Source organism: Anopheles arabiensis, chromosome 3 (genome assembly GCF_016920715.1).
Source record: "Anopheles arabiensis isolate DONGOLA chromosome 3, AaraD3, whole genome shotgun sequence".
NCBI lineage: Eukaryota > Metazoa > Arthropoda > Insecta > Diptera > Culicidae > Anopheles > Anopheles arabiensis.
In genome coordinates, this window is record NC_053518.1 from 54,311,737 (window position 1) to 54,328,098 (window position 16,362).

The 16,362-nt window shown below is 40.1% G+C and overlaps 1 long non-coding RNA gene across 1 annotated transcript; it reads right to left on the bottom strand.

Annotated features, from left to right (window-relative positions):
• Positions 1 to 13,832: 13,832 nt before the first annotated feature.
• Positions 13,833 to 14,442, bottom strand: LOC120902601. Its single transcript, XR_005739439.1, has 2 exons — positions 14,249 to 14,442; positions 13,833 to 14,187 (listed from the first exon to the last, which is right to left on the bottom strand). It is a non-coding gene; the product is annotated as an uncharacterized LOC120902601 (long non-coding RNA).
• Positions 14,443 to 16,362: the final 1,920 nt, after the last annotated feature.

Genomic DNA, 16,362 nt, shown 5'->3' on the forward strand with positions numbered 1-16,362 from the left:
ATATCCTCATAGGGATAGACAATTGCATCATTGGGCGTTCGTCAAAATGCGTTGAAGGGAAATGGGGGCACCTCAACCGTCTCAAAAACTCGCCTAGGATGTATAGCGTATGGGCCCTGTCCGATAGCGTCCAACACACCTGGAGTAACAAGCTTTCCACACACGGGTACGCAAGAGTTCCGTCGATCTCGTGACCGTTGAGTTAAATGCACGATCTTCGCCGCGAACCATTGACGCCAAAAGTGCAGAGCGTAGATAGGACGAAATTAGGGAACCAATTCGAATGACAATAGTACCGTGTATAGATATGCGTTTCGTAGAAAACACGGTGTTTGGTACTTCGCTGCGTTATGCATATCTGAGAAAAGGCACGATTTTTGTCTTGGACGGATTACCAAGATGTACTAGAAAACGCAAAGGAGACGGTAAACAGGATAAACACGAGAGCGCTGCTAACTATGCGGACTTGATGAATATGGTTCGGTTGATAGAATATAGCTACACGCATCGAAATCTCACTCGAATAGGTGGAATAGATTCGGAAAGGCCGACGCGAATTGCGAAACCACCAGCTGAAAAGAATTAGCGAGATAATTTACTGAACCGCGTAAGAACTTACCTTTAAAAGCGTCGACCGGGTAGAACCGCGTATATGCACATTTTGATTGTAGCGCGGTGTTGAGCAATGATTTTGTGCTGTACAAACGTATGACCTTTTGTCACTTGAATTTATTGCTTGGGAATTGTACTGATGGGACGAATGAAGGAAAGAAGGAATTAAGAAGGTGTCTAGTGCAAGCTAGTGATAGGTAACCGGAATCGCACCCACGGCTCGGAATTAGTGATGGGTAACCGGAATCGCACCCACAGCTCGGAATCGCTTCCAAGCATTGCTACTCCGGCTCCGATTCATAAAAATTCAAACCGTCAATTCCGTCCGGAGCCGACGTAGCCGTCCGGAGCCGTCGGAGCCGTCCGGAGCCGTCGGAGCCGTCCGGAGCCGTCCGGAGCCGTCGGAGCCGTCCGGAGCCGTCCGGAGCCGCTAGTCGGCAGCTGGAGCCATCGGAGCCGTCTGGAGCCGTCGGAGCCGTTGGAGCCGTCGGAGCCGTTGGAGCTGTCCGGAATCGTTGGAGCCGTCGGAGCCGTCCGGAGCCGTCGGAGCCGTTGGAGCCGTCGGAGCCGCTAGTCGGCAGCTGGAGCCGGTTGGAGCCGTCGTAGCAGTTGGAGCCGACGGAGCCGGTTGGAGCCGTCCAGAGCCGGTTGGAGCCGACGGAGCCGTCCGGAGCCGGTCGGAACCGTCGTAGTCGTTGGAGCCGACAGAGCCGTCGTAGTCGTTGGAGCCAACGGAACCGGTTGGAGACGTTGGGGCCGTTGGTGCCATCGAAGCCGGCGGAGCCAGTTCGAGCCGTCCGAGTCGTTGTAATAGTCGGAAGTATTCTGAAGCGCTTGAATTGCCCGAGATCAGCGATGATTTCATTTTAAAAAACAGCTTACGAGTAAAAAAAGAGTCTTCTTCATTTAATGCTCTGAAGTATTTTTTTGTATTTTTTTAAACAATAAAGTCAAAAACAATTGTTTGCTCCGTATATATATATATATATATATAGAGAAAAACTATGAATCAAACTATTATTGATCTTTATTTTCATAAAAGATGGACGGATGATTGATAGTTATATTCTTTGTCTTGTCCATGTGCCATCATGTTATTCGGTAAAAAACAATTGCGGCCTAAACCATACACGTTAGTCGATGTAAACACCGTGCAATAAACCGTGCAAAACTGCCATAATTACACTCGTCCGACTCGTTGTTTCCTATTTTATCAAACCCACCTTCCGTCATAGTTATATTGCTCCTTGACCTCCTAATTTAATTAATTTTTTTTCCTATATATATATACGGAGCAAACAATTATTTTTGGCTTTATTTTTGAAAAAAAAAACACACACAAAAACTTCATATCCATAAATGAAGAAGACTCTTTTTTTACTCGTAAGCTGTTTTTTACAATAAAATTATCGCTAATATCGGGAAATTAATGCGCTTCAGAATGCTTCCGACTATTACAACTACTCCGACGGCTCCAACTGGCTCCAACTGGCTCCGTCGGTTTCGACGGCCCCAACGGCTACGATCGGCTCCGTCGGCTCCAACCGGCTCCGTCGGCTCCAACTGCTACGACGGCTCCGACCGGCTCCAGCTGCCGACTAACGGCTCCGGACGGCTGCGGATGGCTCCGGACGGCTCCGAACGGCTCCGAAAGGCTCCAGACGGCTCCGAGGTCGAAGTTTTGCACCTACCTTCCGGAACCGCTTCCAATTTTGGCGTAGTCATTCGGAAGCGATTCCGGATTTTTGTTGAATTTACCTATCACTAGTGCAAGCGTTCAAGGTGTACAGACGTTCCTTGAGAGGCGAAAGAACTCCGCAGGAGCCAAAGCCTCTCTAAACCATACTAACAACAACAACAGACGTTCCTCTCTCTACCAGTTGAGAAAGTTTCCACTTGTTAAAACATTATGGTCTTTCGTAGAACCGGATAGAATTAACTATGGATATAACGACAATTCATTGTACTCGGGTGCATTAGTGGCAGTGTATTGTGCGTTCGCTGTTTTCGATACTCGTAGAGAGCATGCAGAAGTGTGCATAGCGGCACTGTATTGTTCACGCGAGTGACACAGTGCGAGTTGGACACGAGGACATTCAGTGTGCGCAGTGGCGGATCTAACGGTAGGCGGACTAGGCGGTCGCCTGGGGCCCCGCCGATTTAGGGGCCTCGTAGATTGCCATTCTATAGTATGCCGTATGGACAGAGTAATAACGACAAGGGCCCCCGAAAGGATGGCCGTTGGGGCCCCAAGGCTGGCGAATCATTTGCACCCCCCCCCCCCGTCAGCAAAAAATTTAGAGCCTGTGACTGATGATCGAAGGGGCCCCCGACTGCCCCCCCCCCCCGCCACAACAACATTTACCATTTAGAGGAGGCCTCAACTCGTCTTTCCGCCTAGGGCCCCCGGCACCCTTAATCCGCCACTGAGTGTGCGTGTAAAATAGCTGAGCTTTAGATCGTGCACTTCACAAGTGCCTTAATCGTGAAGTCCAGATACGCAACATTTGGTCCATCGAGCGTTCAAAGCGTGTAACGTTTTCGGTGAGAAGTGTTGTGTAGTTCAGTGCGGGAGTGCAAGTGTCCCCACAAACCGCGAACCTGACTTCTAATTCGTAGAACGTCGTTGGTGGTATCGCGTGTTCCAGTGTAGGTGCGCAGAAACGTGGTCAGTGCGATACGTTCTTGTGTGTCGTGGAACCACTGCCGATCGAATTCACAATAAATTTACAGTGCAGGTTTGCAAGTTCCTGTACAAAGCATATCGAACGTTTTCAATACGTAGTAACGTGGTCGGTTCCAGTTATTGGTTTGACGGTCAAGCCTCAATCGTTTGGATGTTTAGTGAACAATACAATGTGCCAGTGTTAGTAAACATTGAATTTAAATTCGTGTGTTTCAAGTGTAACTGCCCATTTTGCCCCACGTGAAGCATTTTTGTATTTTTTGTAATAAAAGTACGCATTAAATCGCCTTGCTTTCTTCAGGCAAATTGTATCGAAATATCCTACCTTTAAAAACATATCATTTAAAATTTCAACGCATCACTATGACACTGGTTTAAGCTTATTTTCGAAGTGGCAAAAATTACATCAATATGCTACTAAACCTTATTTTGCATTTTTCTTGCTTATTTGTTATGTAAGGATTTTGAAACTTACATGGTGTTCATAGAACACTCTAATGAATACATTTTGAGCATTAGAAAGTATCTTTTTAGTGAAATAATGCTTAAATAGAAGGTTCCTATGTGAACGATTTCGGGTAATCTTTTCTTTCGTGTTTCGGTGTAACTTGTAACATAAAGCAGTATTATTTCATAACTTGTAACTGTAACATAAAGCAGTATTATTTCTAGCTTTCGATATTTACCGGCGGTTGTGGCTTGTTCAGTTGCAAAATTAGAAGAAAGTTGATTTATAGAACTACACTTATACTTATAAACTATGCACCCGAGCCAAAAGCTCAAAACTAAACGAAACAATCTTCGTGTCTCGTTAAACACGACAAATGACAGGGCTTCGTGTCTGTGTCTCAACATCCTACCCCCCTTGACGCAAATCAACAAACAAAACAAAAATAATACAAACGAAAATTAAATGCATGTGCTTTCGGGTTGCTGCAGGAAAGATATAAAAATTACATCTAAAGAGGCGAGTTACGAAACCTTTCATTATTTCAACGTTAGTACCCGTCCCATCCTATCGTTCTCGGTGTGCGTACGGATGATGCGCTCAAGTGGCCAGAGTGATGGATGATGAAAGCCAATATTATCATTTCTTGTCGACATGCCGTCGTCAAGTGCTGTACCGATAGGTTGAGGAGAAAATACTATGGGGTAAGTGCCGCGTTAGGCCGCGGGGCCATGGGGATTCTCAACACTCATTTTCTCAAGCACTCATGAGTGCTTTTGAGAAATCCTCGTTCTCAGCGTTTGTCGAATCGGAACAAAATCGGTTTTGAGAATCTTTGAGAATCTTTGAGAAAGTTGACGATGCAGCGATCGGTTAACTGAAATATGAGCAATTGTGCTATTTGTTTTTCGGTAAACACTTTGGAAAATGTATTCAATGTTTATAATTGAAAAAAAAATTAAAAAAAAAATCAAAAATATATTTTCTAGCTCCAAATGTGCAAGCATGTGTGGCAATATCAGTTTCTCAAAGTGAGAAAAACTGACGACGGCCACGGGCTCGCGTCTGAAAACAAGATTTGAGTGCTTGAGAAACTTAAATGAGTGTTTGAGAATGATTTCTCAGCTTGAGAAAGCCCCATGGCCCCGCGGCCTTAGGGTCATCGTGCTTAGGTAGGAGAGGAAAGGAACGCGTCACGGCTGCGATCAGGTTTAGACCGGGAGTGAATTGATTGTTTCTTGGCGGTCTTCGATGCTGAATTCCAAAATCCGTAGAAAGGTAGTGATGTGTGTTGTACCCAGTGCTAAATGCGGCTTCGGTTAGTGTAATCTGTAACGACAAAGGATAGCAATTCGCGGATTTGGCGCAGCTGGCGTTGGTGCAGTGGCAAATGTGCTGGTAGAGTGCGGTGTATATGTGAGTGTGTGTTTTGCGGGTTTATATTGGTAGCTCGTTTCTTTTCGGCAAGGTGTCGCTGTGGCTCTATTTACATTAGTGTAACTACCACATAATTTGGGAAGCGCGATGGTGGGCAGTTGTAACCCTCGTAAAGGGTTGATGTTTATGATTTGCGGTGTGTTTACATTTAGTTGAATACATCGTTTTGCTTTCAACAAAGCCTCAACACGAATCAAATGAGGTTCAAAATCTTCGCATAAAGCAGTATTTTGGGCGATCTGCTCTTCGTTTGTCGCGACGGACGAAGCTGGGACTATATAGTACCTATAAAGTACCAGTACTCACATACGCCTCTGAGACATGGGCACTGTCCAAATCTGACGAAACCCTCTTAGCCGCGTTCGAGAGGAAGATGCTCAGAAGAATACTTGGCCTTGTATGTGTGGAAGGACAATGGAGGAGCCGCTATAATGACGAGCTATACGAGATGTACGGCGACCTCACTGGCGTACAGCGTATAAAGCTCGCCAGGCTCTGGTGGGCTGGCTATTTTATACGCATGGAAACGGACGACCCAGCCCGTAAAGTCTTTTTAGGCCGTCCACAAGGACAGAGGAGGCGTGGTAGGCCCAAATTGAGGTGGCAAGATGGCGTGGAGGCGTCTGCCATTAAGGCCGGGATAACGGACTGGCAGACGAAGGCGCGAGACCGTGAGCGGTTTCGGACACTCCTGAGGCAGGCCAATATCGCAAAGCGGTTGTAGTGCCGGATAAGTAAGTAAGTAAGCTCTTCGTTTGAGACTGCTGCATCTTCTAATTAAGACTGAATTATTTCCAGCTCAGTGGAAAGTAGTTTGAGTTTTACAATGCGAATGTCCACTTCGATTGCATCCCGTTCTAGGATAAAGAAACTCAGAAACCTTTCGTGACTGGCCAATACCGCGAGTAATACTCCCCGCTGCGCAAAACGATCGAAAACTTCTCAGCATCTCGCTCAATATAGCTAGAGAGCAAGAACCATTAATGATAAAGCGAGAAGAAAGGATAGGGAAAAGGGGAAGGAGGAAAGAAAGAGAACGTGGGTGTGAACTATTTTTCGGCCATTATCATATTTGCATCAACACGGTCGCGTACTGGAGCTTTTTTGTCAGAAAGAGACAAACACATACAGCGCGCACTCTCGAACGACCGTAAACGCTTCAATCGATCAAGAGCTTTGATCGGTTCTTCAGATGTTTCTGCTCGCTTTCTCGATCGGTTTCGACGGAAAGCGAGCTAGAAAGCAAGCTCAAAATTTGCTCGATTTTGTTGAATGGGTAACACTTGGAGCGGGTCCACTCTATTTATAAATTCAACATCGATAGAGATGTGTGCATAAATAATCGACCGTGCGCGGATGTGATTTGATCCGCAGTTCAAATCTACACGATTCGCGCAGCTACTCGAACAGCTCATTTTGCCCCGCTTTCACCTAGTAGATTGGTTCAGTTCGCCGCAGCAAACCATCTGATTGTTGGAAGTACCAAATTTGCGCGTAGGGACATCCACAAAATTACGTGGGCGCTCCCGGATAGAGAATCTTTCAACCATATCGACCACGTGTTAGTAAGCCGCCGACGACAGTTGAGTCTATTAAATGTCAGAACATATTGATGGGCCAATTTCGATTCCGATCTCTACTTGGTTGGTTTAGTGATAGGTTTAAGAATATCCGCCCCCCGCGCCGATGGGGGCGGAGAAAACATGCAGCTACAGCTCAACACGGACTCTCTAAGGGACATTACTGTTATATCTTCGTTTTCTTTCGAAGAACGCTAAGAAACGTTAACGCATTACTTCCTTCCCGCTGCGCAAAGCGATCGAAAACTTCTCAAACTCAAACTGCAAACATATTTCACAGCACATGGCTGTGAAATATTTCGCATTCAAAATTGTTGCAAATTTATAAATGAAAAAGCGAGCAGAAATGTCAGGGAAAACGCTTGGATTCCGATCGAAGAAATATTTCAATCCAAAAATTTCAGCCAAGGTCTATTGAGGATAGAGGTCGAATTATTTATTTATTTATTTATTTATTTATATTTATGTATTTATTTATAGAATTATAGCTTGTTTCTGGTCTGACATTTTGAATCTTGTTTTGACAGTTCAGTAAGAAAGTGTTTACAAATAATTGCAGCAGATGGGTGCTGTTCTTTTAGCTCACATTTTTTAGTTCAAATACAGAAAAAACATGTGAAATAATACAAATCGTACGTATATGTAAAACTGACTATGTGGTTTATTGCTTTAGGTGTTACAAACTAAACTTTTATTTATCGCAATCTTTCCAGTTCCGTGTTACTCGTGCTGATAACTTCATATGCAGCTTCGTATACATATCTAGTTCCATGTAATCACAGGTCACGGAAACTAACTCCAATAACTTTGAAAAGCTCCAATCCTCAAATCCTGCTCTTATCTCACTTTTTCTTTCTCATTGGCCTGCTTACGATTGAGCCCAGCGTCGTTGAATGGCCGGGACTACTATTATTTTATCAGGAGGCTCGATGCCTTCAGCGTCCATCAATGCAGGCATCCGATCACCGACAGACCCTCCTTAGCCTGATTCCGGATCCACCTAGTACCAAACACAGGACCGACCACTTTCTTTGAGGGCATTACTACGGCATTTTCATTACATGCCCCAGCCATCGTATCATCGTATCAGTCAGGGCCTACCGTTAGGATATCCGATTCACCGTACACCTCAGAAAGCTTAGCATTGTTGATTTGTATGGCATTAGTTATACCTAAAAATTGGAAGCAGTTTGTAATCAGGATAATGGTTTACCTTCCGCAAGAGTGTCAGGAACCACTTACAGTCAAGCGGTGAATTGGGCCATATGCTTATCATTAACCTCGAAAATTTTACTGACAGCGTATAATGGTTAACAACTGCGCGTAGCTGTAAGTTTATGCCGGTTTTAATTATTTTCTAATTTATGATTCCATACGTAGCCACGTTAGGAAGATTTGACCAGGAAGGAACAAACTGCTTAGATGTATTGGCAAAAACTGGTGCGTTTTAGCTCATCTTGAGAATAGGAAACAAGAAGTATGCAAAATAATGCATTTAAGATTTTCTATGAAATACTCATCGTAACCAGTGGCGGATCTACCGGTAGACGGACTAGGCGGTCGCCTGGGGCCCCGCCGATTTAGGGGACCCGTAGTTCTGTAGTCTATAGTATGCCGTATGGACAGAGTAATAGCGGCAAGGGTCCCCGGAAGGATGGACGTTGGGGCCCCAAGGCTGGCGAATCATTTTCACCCTCCCCCCCCCCCCTCCACTATAATACATTTCAAAATATTACGGGTTATTAAAGCAAAAAATCAATAGTTCATTACAATAATACAGAATAAAAAAAAATAATACGTGGAATATGGCAGGTCCGTTCTTATGAAATATAAAAGAGCATATCAGTATTTTCTTACTACAACGATTCATCATGATCTATTTAAATATACCTAATTGAGAACCCCATGAAGACCATTGTAGTGTATTGTAATTAATTCTGGGGCATTGCAGACGATGAAATGAAAGCAAACTAGATCTATGCGGCGTTATGAATCTTCTTGTACATCTTCTAATCTTTTGGGGAGTACGATACGGGCTTAAACACATGACGGGTATGTTCTTGACTGTATCACCAAAAAATGCACGATAAATCACTCATTCAAACATTTACAAGTATTAGGACTGAAACATTGAATCAAAAACCGGCAGCCAATTACAAATAACCAAAGAAAATATTATAAATGGATGCAGATTACTACTTAACACAGATTAATACATAAGCATCACATATGGTAGCCTTCAGAATAAAAAAATGAAGTCTGTTTACTGGATAAAACACAAAGAAAATCTTTGCATACGACTACCAACGATTTGATTATACTAACAAACAAATAAATAAATAAATAAATAAATAAATAAATAAATAAATAAATAAATAAATAAATAAATAAATAAATAAATAAATAAATAAATAAATAAATAAATAAATAAATAAATAAATAAATAAATAAATAAATAAATAAATAAATAAATAAATGAATAAATAAATAAATAAATAAATAAATAAATAAATAAATAAATGAATAAATAAATAAATAAATAAATAAATAAATAAATAAATAAATGAATGAATAAATAAAATAATAGATAAAAAGATAATTTACATAAACTAACTAGCAAGTATCTTAGTAAATAGTCCAATAAATAATTAAATAAATACTATCGGCATTAACACAACAAAAATAAAACAAATTAATTACATGTCTCATTAATTGATTTACATGAGAATAGATAATGTATAGACTAGTTCAATATTTTTCTCATTTTTTTGCGCCTTTTGCATGTTGATTTACATGTTTTCGCTTGCTTTTCATGAGATTTTCGGTACTACTTTTTAAATTTAGGAAGCGCATTCTAACAATCATTCTTTGTTTGGCAAAGGTCCGTATTATTTCGACTGGTAGTTCGCTTATCTGGTTTTGAATATTTTTCGCAATTTTGGCAACAATTTTTTTAGTCTTACTAAAGGTACCATCCGGATGCATTTTTAAGAAAAATTTTTTCATTCGATTACCTAATAATAAAAATGTGGGCGATGGTTCAAACAATCCTCCTGCGGAAAAATGTTGCACAAAGGTAGGAGGTTGACTATAACAATGGTCAGTTGTTAATTTAAAAGTTTGGACGCCTAAATCTAATTCTGGAGACTTAGTATTATATTTATTAGCTATGTATCCCATTACATATTGCAGTCCATCACTTTCTTGAGCTGATTGCACATTGCAGGTACTACTGACTGTACTTATTAAGTCCGACTCTTGACTACACTCTTCAATTGCTTGGCAGATTTGATTGTTTTTTTCCATGACCGATATATCTGGAACAGATTGAGGGATATCCGCTACAGAAAAAGACTGTTGCAAATAGAAACTCCTCGTGATGCTCATGACTGTTCTCTACATTATCATTTTTTAGCTCTGTGTGATTTTTCAAAGTAGTCGGTGACTTACCAAGAATCATCATTCGGATTCTATACATGCAATGTAATGGAGATGGATGGTCGTGTACGCCTCCGATTTGGCGAAGTTGAGAGAAGAAGTTCTCCAAAACATCCCGATTAAGCTGTAAACAAAAATAAAACATAACATTAGTTGACTGAAATCTTTCACTATTGCTCAATACTAACCTTATAAGTAGAGATATATACGATGCTGTGCTTTTTTCTCATATCTTCGTACAACATTTTTAGCGATGTTATGTGCATCAAGAGAGACTTTTGAAAAACTTGCATAGATGTTTTCCCCAATGCTGTAATGTTTGACATCAGTTCAAACATGTCACTTAATGCTGCTAATTGGTTTTCATTTGCATTAAAAGATTTTTTGTAATGAAGTTTAGCACATGGAGAATATGAGTTAGCTACACTAAACCACATATCGACTTTCTCTATAAATGAGGCTAACTCTTGTGCATCACAATCATCAGGAAAGTACCTTTGTAATGCAATAGCAGTGGTTCTGGATAAAACTTCGGCCGCTCTTCGAACATTTTGACGTTCTTGAGGAGTCATAACCAAATGATTTTGTGTTAATTTATGAACGGGAGTTAATTCAGCTGCATTTCTATAAGCTACCAGCTCAAACAATTCATCTGCCTTTATCAACTTATTGTTATATTCAAAACCAGTATCTCTCAACCAATTTCTTATTAGTTTTAACAGGTGAGGAGCATCAGGAAAAACATATATATTGCACTTCGTTATTGGATGACTGAAAAAAGGATGACAGTAGTCATGAGCACCTAAATCTTTCCAGCATCCAATATTAGATTGGCAATTGTCACTAACTATTGCAACAACGTTTATCTTTATAGGATAAAGACGTTTGATTAATTCAAATAAAATTTCTTTGATCATTTGTTGGTCAAAACCAATAAAAACTGGCTGCTTCCAATTTTTGAACAATCCTCTTGCCATTACTACTTGTAAATAATTGTGAGGAGAACTTCATCAGAGGCCGGATCATACTCTAAAATTCTATTCACTTTCATTTCATCGAATGACAAAACACATTCCCGATGACACTCCGGCAAATCAACGGTAATGTTTTTTAGCAAATTAATTACATCATCTAAAATTCCTTGCTTGAGGTTCAATGTTCTTCCGTATCGTTGTAGTGTTGAAATTGATGCTGCAGGGAAATTTTAATCATCTCTTAAATACTGATATGCTCTTTTTCCTAAATAACGAAGTGTAAAAAATTTACTTAATTCTACTTTAGTCCACCTAACTCTTTTACGTTCCTCAGTAATCAGATCTATTTGATTTGATGTAAGCGTATCTTTTAAAACATTTTTCATTCTAGTTGTGAATTCGTTTGGTGATATAGCAACATCTTTAAATTTATTATGATTAGTCTTTAAAAGTTCAATTTCATTTTGGTATTGTGTAAGTTCTTTGCTGACGATTTCAAGCTGTTTTGATAAAAATTTATTAACCTCTAATAAGTTGTTACATTTATCTTGTGTTTTTTTTAGAGTTTGATTTAAAAGTACAATTTCTGTTTCATTTTGTTCACAATTTTGGCATTTCGCATGTGTGATATTATCTGATGGTAGATCGTCATCATGATGATCTACAGATGTATCGATGCGACTCTCGTCCGTTTCAATTTGTTGTACTACATTGTTAGTACTACATTGTTAGAAGGCTCACGAGCTTGTGATTTTATCACTGACGGGAAAGCTAAATAAAAAAAGGTAAGAATGAAATAATTAACGAATTGAAATAGATTTGCCTCATATTTATGTATTTTTTATTTAAGAAATATTTGTTACATTTTATTATATATGAATAACTGTTATTGTTACAATTAAGCGCTTAAAGTTATGTATAATAGTCTTTGCAGACAAATAGATGATTCAGCAAAATATTACCGTTTCACTTATCTACGTTAATTCCCATCCGTTATTTATCACTTTCGAGCTTAGAATAGTAATATTTCAATCTAAGCTTTTGTTTAGTCCATCATTGAAGAAAAGAGTCTTAAATTATTATAATTTTTACGTTATATTTGACTTATAATAACTTTTTATTATTATTATTATTATTTGTATAATAATTTGTATAGTACCAATTAAGGAATAAAGCAGACCACACCATTCATACAAAAGCAATTGATACACACTTATAGAAAAGTACGTGAATCGAGAATGCATAGCAACTAATCACGCAAAAAGCGACTGTTTATAACTTGTAACTTGTAACCTTCTTTCGCAACGATTACCTTCTTTAACTATGTTTGAAGGCCACTCTGGCGAGCACAAGTTCACAGCTACTACATGGCGACAGTATCCAAAATCAAAGTTACTTCGATGGCATTAGGAAAGACAAGAATTTATGTAGTTTAATTATGATTTTTTTTATTTGCAAATATACTACACAAAGGTGCGTAACAAAGTGTGCTTCATAATGAGTCAATAAATAATCTGATACACACAGGAAAACTGATTCAAGTACCAAAAGAAGACAAGAAAATTGAATCAAACCCAAAGCCAACGGCTTCGCGAGGAGTAGTGGGACTGCCACTTGAATCAACTTCCACATTTTCTCTTGCAGAAAAATCAAACAAAAACGAAAGCAATGTTTCAAAGGGACCTTCTGCTAAGCCTTCTGCTACAATGGAATCGAACAGCAACGATACCGTCATGTATGTTGTATTACTGCTTAAGACAATTCGTTCGATGGTGAACTGGCGGACAAACCATCGATTACCAAAAATAAATGAATGTATGTGCAGATCTATATGAACTTCGAAAAGTATCGCACCGGAGCGATTCACGGCGGAAGCATACATGGTAGGATTTTACGAACAAATCAATGGCAGGATTTTTAAAAGAAGCTCTTTCCTGTAAAACCTGCGTTGAACGGATGTTGGAACTGAAAATAGTACTAAAATCACATAAAGTAAAACAAAACTTCGGATGTGGTGGATGACCTGTAAGAATATATGTTGCGCACATTCTAATGAAGCAACTGGGAACAACGAAGCAAACAAAATTTAAAACGTTAAGGGTTAATGGCACAATTTGCGGAAGAAGTTTGAGAAAGCAAAATGTGTGCAATGATGTAGATCAGTGCTCTCCAACCTTTTTAGGATCGCGGACCACTTGGCTTGAAAATACATTTGCCGCGGCCCACATCTAATGAGTGCATACTTTTTTTTAACTTTGCTTAATGTTTTTGATCAAAAATACGTTTGAATCTCATTTTAGATATGCTTGTTGAAAATTTTATAATGGTTGTGTACGATAATCTATAGTATTAAGCTTTTCTTTTTCAAAAATAATTCTTTCGTGGACCACGTCTGTTAACGCAACGGACCACAGGTTGGAGACCACTGATGTAGATGATGTATGCAGATCATATTAGTCTTTGCGAATCGTTCACGATAATTAGTCCTGGTTTTAATAATGAACTTGATTATTTACTTTCTGGTTGCTTATCATTGCGTTCCTAATAACTCGCTCAATACTTAAAAGTCGGAGTAACCTTATGGTCTACGAAGGAAAACATGAACTTGATTCGGAGTAAAACATCGACGTTGGGCGAAACGTCGGAGAAACAGCAGCTACATGTATGAACCCTTCAAATTTAATAACTTTATCAAATATGCTTACATTAGTATAGATTAGTGTGGGACATTACATGACAACTTACAAGATGGCTTAAGCTTTTTTTAAATTTTTCTATTAGCCTTCGAAGGCGAATTGGTTAGCTGGTAGTCAGTTTTGTTGAAATGTGCTGAACATAAAATGCTGCTTATCGATGGCACCCAAGCTTCCTCTCGTTGACAAAATTCTACCCATTTGCGTAACAGCGTTGGGTCTGTTGGAAATTTATGAAAAATTACATCCAGACCCATTTTTTTCACCATGTAGCGGCTGTGTTGGCAAAAGGATGCAGCGCAGGTTGACATGATGCACACTGAAATAGCAAACATAAATTAGGCTTGTTGCAGTAAAACACATAATAATCAAAAATTTACCTTTTTAGAAAGCCGTTCAATGTACTTAGATCAATATAAACGATATGCTTTGTACAAATTTAGTGATTTTTCGCAACTCTATTGCGCGACACAGATTTACAATGTTTGTTTCTACACGAGTCCACATCCACATGCCGTAGGTCTGAGAACATAAACAACCTCTTACCGAACTGTCAAAATTTTCCCACAGCTGCTTGTCAATTCCCGCCATGCAATTGACAGCGATTTGCGAGGGCGCGCGAGGGCTCGCACGCCATACAAGTTCACCGCCCCAGAGCCCTCGCATTAAAGAGCTTGCGAGCCTTGGTAGTTTTTTCACCCCTAGTTTTAGCAGTTATAATTATAGCACCCCGAGAGCAGGTATAACAGTGCGATTTCTAGCATACTAAACACCTGAATTTTGACATTTTAGTTTTCAAAAATCCACAAAAATTTTAATAGTGATCTTTTCGCCAAATACTACCGCACAAAAAATAATCCTTGAATAAAAATCAACGATTTTTTAAATAACATAAGATTTCAAGCACATGAAATCTTTCGCAACCATCGCAATGTTTGACGGGTTTACACTGGATGCTTCAACCTCTATCCTCAACTAACCTTGATTTCAGCGCTGAAACATTCGAAATATTTCATTTATAAATTTGCAACAATTTTGAATACGATATATTTCACAGCCATGCGCTGTGAAATATGTTTGCAGTTTGAGTGTGAGAAGTTTTCGATCGCTTTGCGCAGCGGGCTATAATTGATTGCTCTTAAACGACCCGCTGCGCAAATTCGAGCAGTTTCCTGCGCAGGAAATGTACCAAAGCCTGCGCTGGCCAGCGCAGATTTTGGTTGCCCGCACGACAAAATCGAGCAGTTTTGTAGCTCGGACTGTCGATCGCTTTCCGCCAAAAGCGATCGAGAAAGCGAGCAGAAATGTCAGGGAAAACGCTTGGATTCCGATCGAAGAAATATATCAATCCAAAAATTTCAGCGCTGAAAATTTCGAAATATTTCATTTATAAATTTGCAACAATTTTGAATGCGAAATATTTCACAGCCATGCGCTGTGAAATATGTTTGCAGTTTGAGTTTGAGAAGTTTTCGATCGCTTTGCGCAGCGGGTGGTCGCCTGCGCGGGACTTCAGCGATACCTGCGCAGGCCTGCGCAGGGTTAGCGCCATCTGTGGGCGAAATGGACGAACTATTTATGGCGGCGGAGCAAAAAAAAAACGGTCAAAAAATTAAAGATATTGGCGCCCATTTTCTCGTCCACTTCTTCTCCCTCCCTCACTCTGCCTTGCCTTACTTGCGCTTCAGCCCGTGCCTTCCGCCGCCAGCTGATTGGGTGTTGTGGTGTATGCGTTGATTCTCATATGTGCATTGCGGTTGTGTATTGTTATTGGTGGGTGTTAGCATTTATTAATTTGTGTGTGACCTTGAGACGCTGTGGGAGAAGCTGGATTGGGATTTGAAGTGTTATCGGTGTATTTATTTTATTTCGTGCCGCTGCTGATGAGACCATTCGATGCCCCTGCCAGTTGAGGGTGAAGAAGCTTATTTAAAACAAGCGTAGGAGAACGTCTAACACTAATCTAATATTTTTTAATTTGAACATGTTTGATGCTTCAACGACCTTCTAAGCATCATGTAGCACAGTGTATAGTGGCAATAATTTTTTTTTTAATGTGCCGAAATCTGTCTCGAGTTTTCGGGTCTCGATACACACACAGCGCGGGTTAAGTTCACTCTATCATGTCGCGATTCCCCACCCCGCCCGGCGCTAGGGATGAGGATGCGCTACATAGGCTTGGGCAATTCGGTTCATTTCCATGAACGTGAACGTACTAGTTCTTTCATTCAGATGAACTGAACGTGAATCGCGATTCATTCGTTCATTTCAGTTGAAGAAAATATGGTAAATTGTTTTATTTTATTGCAAATTGTAAATTGTTTTGCATCTTGAACATTATTAGGCAGACCAGGAAGATCCTTATTACGATTGGTAGCACGTTCTTTTCATAAACGTACTGGTATTACGGTTCACTTTCATATTTGTATGGTGGGAATGAACGACCTAGCGTACTAGGACGTTCTTTATTTCGACGGATAGGTCGTCTTTTCGT